This window comes from Rattus norvegicus, chromosome 20 (assembly GCF_021556685.1).
Source record: "Rattus norvegicus strain SHRSP/BbbUtx chromosome 20, alternate assembly SHRSP_T2T, whole genome shotgun sequence".
NCBI classification, from domain to species: domain Eukaryota; kingdom Metazoa; phylum Chordata; class Mammalia; order Rodentia; family Muridae; genus Rattus; species Rattus norvegicus.
In genome coordinates, this window is record NC_141553.1 from 3,945,749 (window position 1) to 3,953,898 (window position 8,150).

An 8,150-nucleotide genomic window follows, 5' to 3' on the forward strand; every position below is an offset into this window, starting at 1 on the left:
GCTCTAGTGGCGGTGTGTTGGTTGATAGCCAAAGTTAATTTTTAAAACAGTGTTTTATCTGTGCTTGTGCTCGCAGCCAGCTGAGATAAGCTAGAGAAGTGAGTAAATATTGCTTGGGAGCAAAGAATCTTAAAGGCGGAGTTTCAGCCCGTATGACACTTAGTGCGTAGCTGCCTAAAAGATCAGAAATGCTGTTAATAGGCTATAAAAAAGGGACAGGCTGTGTTAGAAATGCTACAGGAAGAATAATCTAAAAAGGCTGAGAGCTAGGTGGGGCTATAAGGAAAACAAGAATAGGAAAGGAATTTCTGACATTTGCTCACAGTAGGAGAGCACTCATTTAGAGAAGTTCTTTAAGGAAGCCTGCCTTATCTGCTGTCTTTATTCCAAGGGAGGAGTCAGTCTCCAGCACTAAATTACTTGGCGGTGGCCAAGGTCAGGATTAATGTTTTCTTTTCCTTGGCCCCTTTAAACCCAGTGAGACAGTTTGGTAAAGGGCTACTACTGAGGTCCTGATAGCCCCAGGTGAACTGGTTACAATTCTTTTATCAGCCCCCTGGCATCTAGCACCCAGGTTCTAACCATCTCTCCATCCTTTTGTTATTAGTTGTTACTAGAAGCCTAGTGTCATTTGGAGGCTGGTTCTCTTGAGAGGCAAAGCCATGGAGCTGACACTGACCATGGCCTTTTTGTTCCAAGAAAGGCCTCCTGGTTTAGCTGTGTGACTAAATGCTGTTTGCCCTCTTCGGTAGACTCTATTCTCAAGATTCTCTTGTTTTCTCACCATCCCATTTGATATGCTTGTTAGTAACTGTTACAGGTCTTCTTTACCACCGAGGAAAGACGGAATCCTACTAGAGGCCAGAAAAAAAAGGGTTCCAACACGCATAGAAGGCCCTCACTTCTGCCTGCTCTCTTCATACCCCTGAAGGTAGGGAGTGCTCCAGGTCTGCCCCCAGGCTCCAAGGGTGGGTCTCCTAGGGGCTGGAAAATGCCCCACCAATCTGGCTAAGATAAAGAAAAGATATGAAGAGAAAGTTACAGAAACTTGAAGGGTTAAGCTAAGTCACTGAGAGAGTTATTGTAAGTTGCAGAGAAAATAAGTTGATGCATGGTTCAGGGTCTGTGCAGAAAAGTGGACAGCACCTAATAGCTGTAGAAGAAGATGCAGAGAGACTGAAAAAAAAAAGAAAGAAAGAAAGAAAGAAAGAGGTAAAGAGTGCAGGAAGCTAGGGAAGAAAAGAGACAAAAAGAAGAGGAAATTAGAGAGCTAAAGAGATAAAAGGCGAGAGAGGAACATATACTGGCCACAGTAGTTAGGGAACCTAGGAAGATAGTACCTGGCAACAGAAGAGAATTCCTGGCTAAAGATCAGTGTGCCTAATGCAAAGAAAAAAGGACACTGGGTCAGGGACTGCCCAAGAAAGAACAAGAGGGGCCACTGGAGAGCTTCTTGGTCCTAGAGTGCTGGCTATGTACAGAGATAGAAGGGAAGTGTGGATGCAGGGACCCAATGCTCTGTGCTCCTATGCCCCCCTCCAGTGGGCCAATATCCAAAGACCTTGAGTGCAAGGGGCTACTGGCAACGAACAATACTTATGGACTGCCCGAAGAACAGTGGACCTTGGCGTGGGCCGGGTAACCCACCCACTAATTCATGGTCATCCCTGACTGCCCCTATCCCTTGCTCATGAGAAAATTGCTCTCCAAAATGGCTTTCGTGGGCTGAAATAGCTGGGTGAGGCCATGTGTATGCATATCTACAGACTGTGTATGTGGAGCTTAAGACCTGTCTCAGTGCACCAGTACCTGATGCTGGGGGATGTGTGACTTAGTCCTGATCTGCCTGGAACACATCACTCCTGCCAGCCGGGCATTAACAATTATCACCCAATCCAGGACTTAAACTGTGATAGAGTGGCTGATGTTTTGCCTTTGAATAGAGTGTCCCAAAAGATGGGACCACTGGTCAGCTGCCATGGACTAGATTCTCTACCGGTTGGGGATAATCTGGTCACCTTGCTGCCCAATCCGGACCTGGAGCCACTGCAACATGAGTGTCAAGCACTGGCAGAAGCCCATGGATGGAGGAAAGACCTCTGCGACTGGTTGATTGACCCCTGCTGAAAGCCGAGGACCTTGTCCACAGACGGGAACAGTTCTCTTCATGAATGAAGGTCAGAGACAAGTGGGTGCTGCCATGGTGGACAACACAATGTTATCTGGGATGGCTGAACCTCTACCCCCCCCAGTACATCAGCACTGCAGATGCCTTTACCATCTCTTGGATGCCCTAGTGAAGCCAACAACTGTGAGTACTATTCATTGCTCAGGATATCAGGAGGGAAGAGATTCAGTGACATGGGGCAATAACGAAGCAGATAAAGTGGCTCGAAAAATGGTTATGCAGGAGCCCATCCTGGTTGCAGGCCTGCAAGAGACAGCCACTGGGAACTGGGATCGGACTAAGGGATGGCCTCACTTAGAAAAGGCCCAAATTGCTTAAAAGATAAAGGACAATGGCACGCTTGAGGGGAAAGCTATACTCCCCCAGAGAACAAAGAAAAGACTCACTTTGCCAAATACAGAAATGGACTCATTTAGGAGATAAAAAGTTTGTCCAAGTAGTTAAGGTATATGTAACAGACTTTAAGATTTTAGCCAGAGAGACAGTAGAAAGTATAAGGTATGTCAATAAGTGAATGCTTAGCAAGCAAACAGGGCAAAGAGACCTAGAGAGTTTAGTGAAAAGTCGAAGTGAACTTCACTGAGATAAAACCAGAAAAATATAATCACAAGTATCTCCTAGTGCTTGTAGATACTTTTTCAGGAATAGATAGAAGCTTTCCTCACCAAATGAGAGACGGCCTCTGCAATCATCAAGAAGATACTGGAAGAAATCTTCCCCGGATTTGGAATGCCCAAGGTAATCTGGCCAGACAAAGGCCCTACTTTCGTTGCCAAGGTAAGCCAGGGTGTGGCCAAGTATTTAGAGGTCAATTGGAAATTACATTGTATTTACAGACCTCAAAGTTCAGGACAGGTAGAATAAATAAATAAAATTTTAAAAGAGACCCTGACCAAATTAAATTAACCATGGAGACTGGCACAGACTGGGTGACACTCCTTCCCTCTTGCTCTCTTCAGAGCAAGAAATACCCCTTCCAGATTCAGCCTTACCCCCTTTGAGATCTTATATGGGGCCTCAGCCCCCCTGACTGTATTAGATGATGTTACTGAACCAACATGTCATAGTGCCATAGTAATAATGATTTGTGTGCCAGGCTAAAAGACCTACAGGTGATACAGAAAGAAATCTGCTCACAGCTGACAGCAGCCTATGCCCCGGAGACCCCTGAGACATCCCATCAGTTCCAGGTTGCAGCTACACTGAGTCCAGACACTCGAGCCTCGCTGGAAAGGACCGTACCTGGTGCTGCTGACCACCCTGACAGCTGTCAATTCTCAGCCCTCACCAGCCGTGTACTAGCTGTTGGGGCTGAGAGCTGGGACCTAGAGGGAAACTCAGTCATGTTTGTCCTGGGTTCTATCAAGATAGGTGTGGGATAGGCTTGATTTCCATTACAAATGATGTAACATTGCATATGTTAGTACTCTTAACACTTCTTGGGACTGTGCCTCAGGGATCACAGTCCATATAAGCTTAGAAGTTCTAAAAGCTAGTCATGACCTTGGTGGATAGGCTTGGATAGTGTCCAGGTTAGAATCCTCATGTTAAGACTACAATACCAAGCTGTTATGCTAGATGAAGCTGAGTTCTCCATGAAGTTCTAGGATTAGAACTATTAACAAAAAAAAAAAAAGAATTGGGGAATGTAGAACTAGAGTTTCATAAAGGTTGCTCATTGTCAGAGTCCAGATGTGCAGGGCGGGACGTGCCTGAGGGAGAGCCAGAGATAGGACTTGCCAAACCAGCTATCAGCCCCAAGGACACTGACCATCCGTAGCTACCCCCTCCCCTTCCTTCACCCCCCTGAGTGAGATGAGTCACCCTACCTGCCTGCCGAGCTGCTGGAGAGCACGTACTCCTTGCTGATGTAATTTCGCGCCGAAAGTAACTGTGCACCATTTGAATTGACCAATCATGTGTAACCTCGCGAATGCCCCTAACCTCCCCTATATAAACCCCCGAGTCTGGAGGCTCGGGGTCGATTCCTCTGTCTCCTGTGTGAGATACGTGTCGACCCGGGATCCCGCTAAGACCTGGGATCTCGTTAATAAAGCTACCTCTTGCTGTTTCATCAAGAATGGCTCCTCGTGATTCCTGGGGGCACCCCACCCTGCGATCGGAGCGAGAGACGCGGCTCCCCGTTTTGGGGTACGCTCTTTCAGTATCTAAAAGATGCCTGAATTCCTTTGACCAAGCTGGTCAAGGTCTCAGATCTCAAAATGTCCTATGCTTTACCTGTGGGAAACATGGTCATTTGACACATAATTGTGAACAAGGCATCTCCAAGGGCAATGCATTTTCTAAATGTAAACTAGAAAGAATGTTGTGAAAATACAAAAAATAAAAAAAGTATCGGTGTCTTTTACCCTGCTTGGTCCAGCACCGCGGTGCCCCAAGATGTCTGCTGGATATCTGGGCGGAAACACATCCCAAATTCGCCATGGCGGCCCAGTGTCTCCTGCTGCCGCACACTTTCCTACACTCAAACCCTCCCATAAAAGAACACACAACACAATAATCTTAGATCCAACTGATAAGGTATAATTGCTCACTTAAACATACAAGCCCATACCGTCCATCCCTTAGGAACATTGATGACAACCTGTAAGTACACAGAGCGAGATCTTTAACTCAGCCTCCGTTCTCCTACCACCACCTCTCTCTCTCCTCTCCTCCCCCTGTCTCTTCCTCTCTGTTCCAGTCTCCTCCTCTTCCTTCAAACTTCTCTCCCGCCCATCCTTCCCTCTCCTCCAATGACAGGCCTCCTTCTATCCTGTGCCTGCCCCTCACCTGTACCTTACAAATTCAATGGGGAGAAGGTTCTGGTGAAGTCACCTGATTCCTGAGTACCTGACTAGGCAGCTGTCCTTGGGGCAGTGGAATTAGCATCAAACTTCCAGGCAACCACAACAAAAGAAGGCCTAGGCTTCCAGGGGTGTGCAGACAAGGTAGTAAGGGTTGCCACTGGACCAATGAGTCTAGTCCAGGAGAGACTCCAAGGCAACTCCTTGCCAACAGGAAACATAATGGGGGTTGGGGGTTGTTGTTTGAGGCCCTACAGCAAAAGTAGGAACTGTTTGCCTCAGGGCAGCTAGGAACTAAGAATCAGGCAGAAAACCTCAACTGAGGAAATATTGCCTTCATTCTACATAATATAATAATGCTCAACCTGTCCAATGATATCCCTGGGAAATTCTTCACAGGGAATGCTAAACATCCAACACTGTGTCTGGCTTTAAAGCGACAGCCACCAGAAATAATTTGTAGGCAATTTCTTCGATTTATTGATTACCATTGCATGGGTGATATTTTGATGGCTGATTCTGATGCAGATAACTTAGGGAAAAAATGTTTACTAAAACCAAAAGAATTTTGCCTTGTTGAGGTTTCCAGATTGCTGAGAGAGAGAGAGAGAGAGAGAGAGAGAGAGAGAGAGGGAGGGAGAGAGAGAGAGAAGAGAGAAGAGAGAAGAGAGAAGAGATTGTATTCATTATCTACATTTTAACATAAGTCAACAAATCATTCAACCTCAGATGGTACCAATTGGAAAGAGTCAGTTGTGAAGTCTCAATTTTCAGAAATTAATGGGAGATGTCAATCGGCTCTGGCCCACCATTGGATTAGCTGCACAAAGATCAAGTGATTTGTTTCAGATGTTAGAAGGAGATTCAGACATTGACAGGCCAAGGCAGCTAACAGATTAGAAGAGAAAGAGTTAACCTTAGTAGAACAGAGGATACAGAGGCTGGAGAGATGGCAGTGGTTAAGAGCACCACCACTTGATCTTCCAGAGGTCCTGAGTTCAATCCCCAGCAACCAGGTGGTGGCTCACAACCATCTGTGATGGTATCTGTTGTCCTTACGGTGTGTCTGAAGATCATGGTAGTATGCTCACATATATAAACAAATAAATCTTTTTTAAAAAGAAGAGAAAAGGAAAAGAAAGAAAGAAAGAAGGAAAAGAAAAGAAAAGAAAAAAGAAAAGAGACTACAGACGTACATGTGGGTAGCATAGTCCTCAAAGTGAACTGTATTTGGTTCTTTTGTCTTGTGTGTTTTTTTTTTTAATGAAACTAAGCTTTGTTATACCAAGTAATAAATACAAAGATACAACGTTTCAGTCGTTTTCCTCAAGATGTTGTGTTTGCCTCATAGTAACCACGGAACTGAGATCTACCGGGTGCTTGGTAGGTTGGGTAGATGGCTCTTTCTTCTGTCTTTATCACCTGTGCATTTTAAAGATGGACTTCAAAGCACTCAGTCATGCCAAGGCTTAAGCAGAGAAGCTCCAGGAAGCAGGGTCTACACTGTACACAGGCCGGCCAGCTACTGAGCAAAGGCGTGGTGGTTTGCACTCAACTCCTCAGAGGCAGGTGAACTCATGGAAAGGAGTCAACTGGAGTGATGCAAGTGGAAAATGTGTCCATAGGAAGGTTAAAGGGGACACTGGTATTTGGGGACAAACAATAGCTTGCTGTGAAGTGGCTTCACAGACATCTTTCAAATGCTTGAAAAAAGAGCTGGGTCCTTCCTAACTACTTAAAATGCACACCATCAGTTACTGCGAAATGTCTTCCAATTTTCTGAGTATGGGTTCAGAGCTTAATGACTGTCTTGGAAAAATACTGCCATTTTGGACAAAGCCTCTCCTGTCCACAGGGTAGCGAGATGGACCTTCAGAGTGGCCAGGTGCTAGGACCTGACCTTAGGTTCCATTTCAGCCAAGCACTCCAGAACCAGGCTTGGGCATGAATGATGCCTCCTTTTAGCCTCTCCATGGCGCTCTTGCTCCCTGCAGACCTGGATCTGATCTCTTTCCAGGACTCTGCAATGATGGCCAGCAGCTCTGCACATTTACTCTGAGGCCCCGGGCTATTTCCAGTTCCCTAGGTGTAGTCTAGCAATGGAGGCCCACAGTCACTCAGCAGCTGGCCATGTTGGGAGGAGGTCGCCATGTGAGTAGATGGTGAACAGACACTTCGGGCATTGAGGGCGGCTGCAGGCAGGTGCGCAGTGCGGTTCCACTTGGCCGACCTCCCGGCGGGCACCAGCAGGGCAGCGGCGATGAGGCGGAGGCCCGGACCTGGCAGCTCCACATCACCGCACCTGTCCAAGCGCCTGCCCGGAGCAGGCACACTTTCTGTTGTCGCCCACTCTGTCCGCCAGGGCAATGATGGCCGTCCCCACCCTACAGCCGCCTCAGTTCAACACCCAGACAAAGGGTGCGGCTCACCAGAGGCAGCAAACTTTGAGCCCAGACAGTGCTCGAATAAGGAGGAGGCGGCAGGTGTCAAGGGGCGGCTCCCCCAGCGGCCATGCCTTGAGCTGAGCTGCCACCTGCAACTTGCCACAGTTTGTGGGGCTGAGGTCCCCCGCCCCCACCCCTGTTCTTTTGTCTTTAACCCGTTCTCCCACGGGGCTCTTTAGACAAAGGGAAGTAGCATTTTAGAATGAAGCTTCTTAGCACACACTGAAAGTAAAAAACTAAAAGCCTTATATCAAAAAGTTTCTGATTTAATTATAAAAGTATGATTGTGTCAATTGTAGGAATAGACCCATGAAAAATTATAGAGCCATATACTAACGTGAGATTACGTCATTAAGGGTAATCGATGAGGACTGGCAAAGAGTTTGTAACAACTATTTGGGAGCAATTAACACAGATCCTAAAAGAAAGCCACTTCACTTTACAAAATGAACTAATTGGATTGTCCCATGTATTGAAGACCCTACGTTCCTATTTGAATGAAAAAGCTGGTAATGGCTGCTTATAAGTCAGTAAAAACAAAAGAATTTGTAATTAAAAGCTCATGGGCTTCAGTTCAAAAGTCAGAGTTGTATGCAATCTTTATGGTACTATCACATTTTCCAGAATCTCAATATAGTGACAGAGTCTCAATATGCAGAAAGAGTTGTTCTGCACACAGCAACTGCTGAATTTACCCTGGATAATTCAGAA

At 46.3% G+C, this 8,150-nt stretch overlaps 2 protein-coding genes across 3 annotated transcripts in view; both read right to left on the bottom strand.

Moving 5' to 3' along the window:
• The window catches only part of LOC147998498 (RT1 class I histocompatibility antigen, AA alpha chain-like), a 101,871-nt gene that overhangs the window by 19,178 nt on the left and 74,543 nt on the right, over nucleotides 1-8,150 (bottom strand). The gene's annotated exons all lie outside the window — the stretch shown is intronic.
• Nucleotides 1-8,150, bottom strand: part of LOC147998499 (class I histocompatibility antigen, Non-RT1.A alpha-1 chain-like) — a 54,528-nt gene that overhangs the window by 16,110 nt on the left and 30,268 nt on the right. The window lies entirely within an intron of this gene.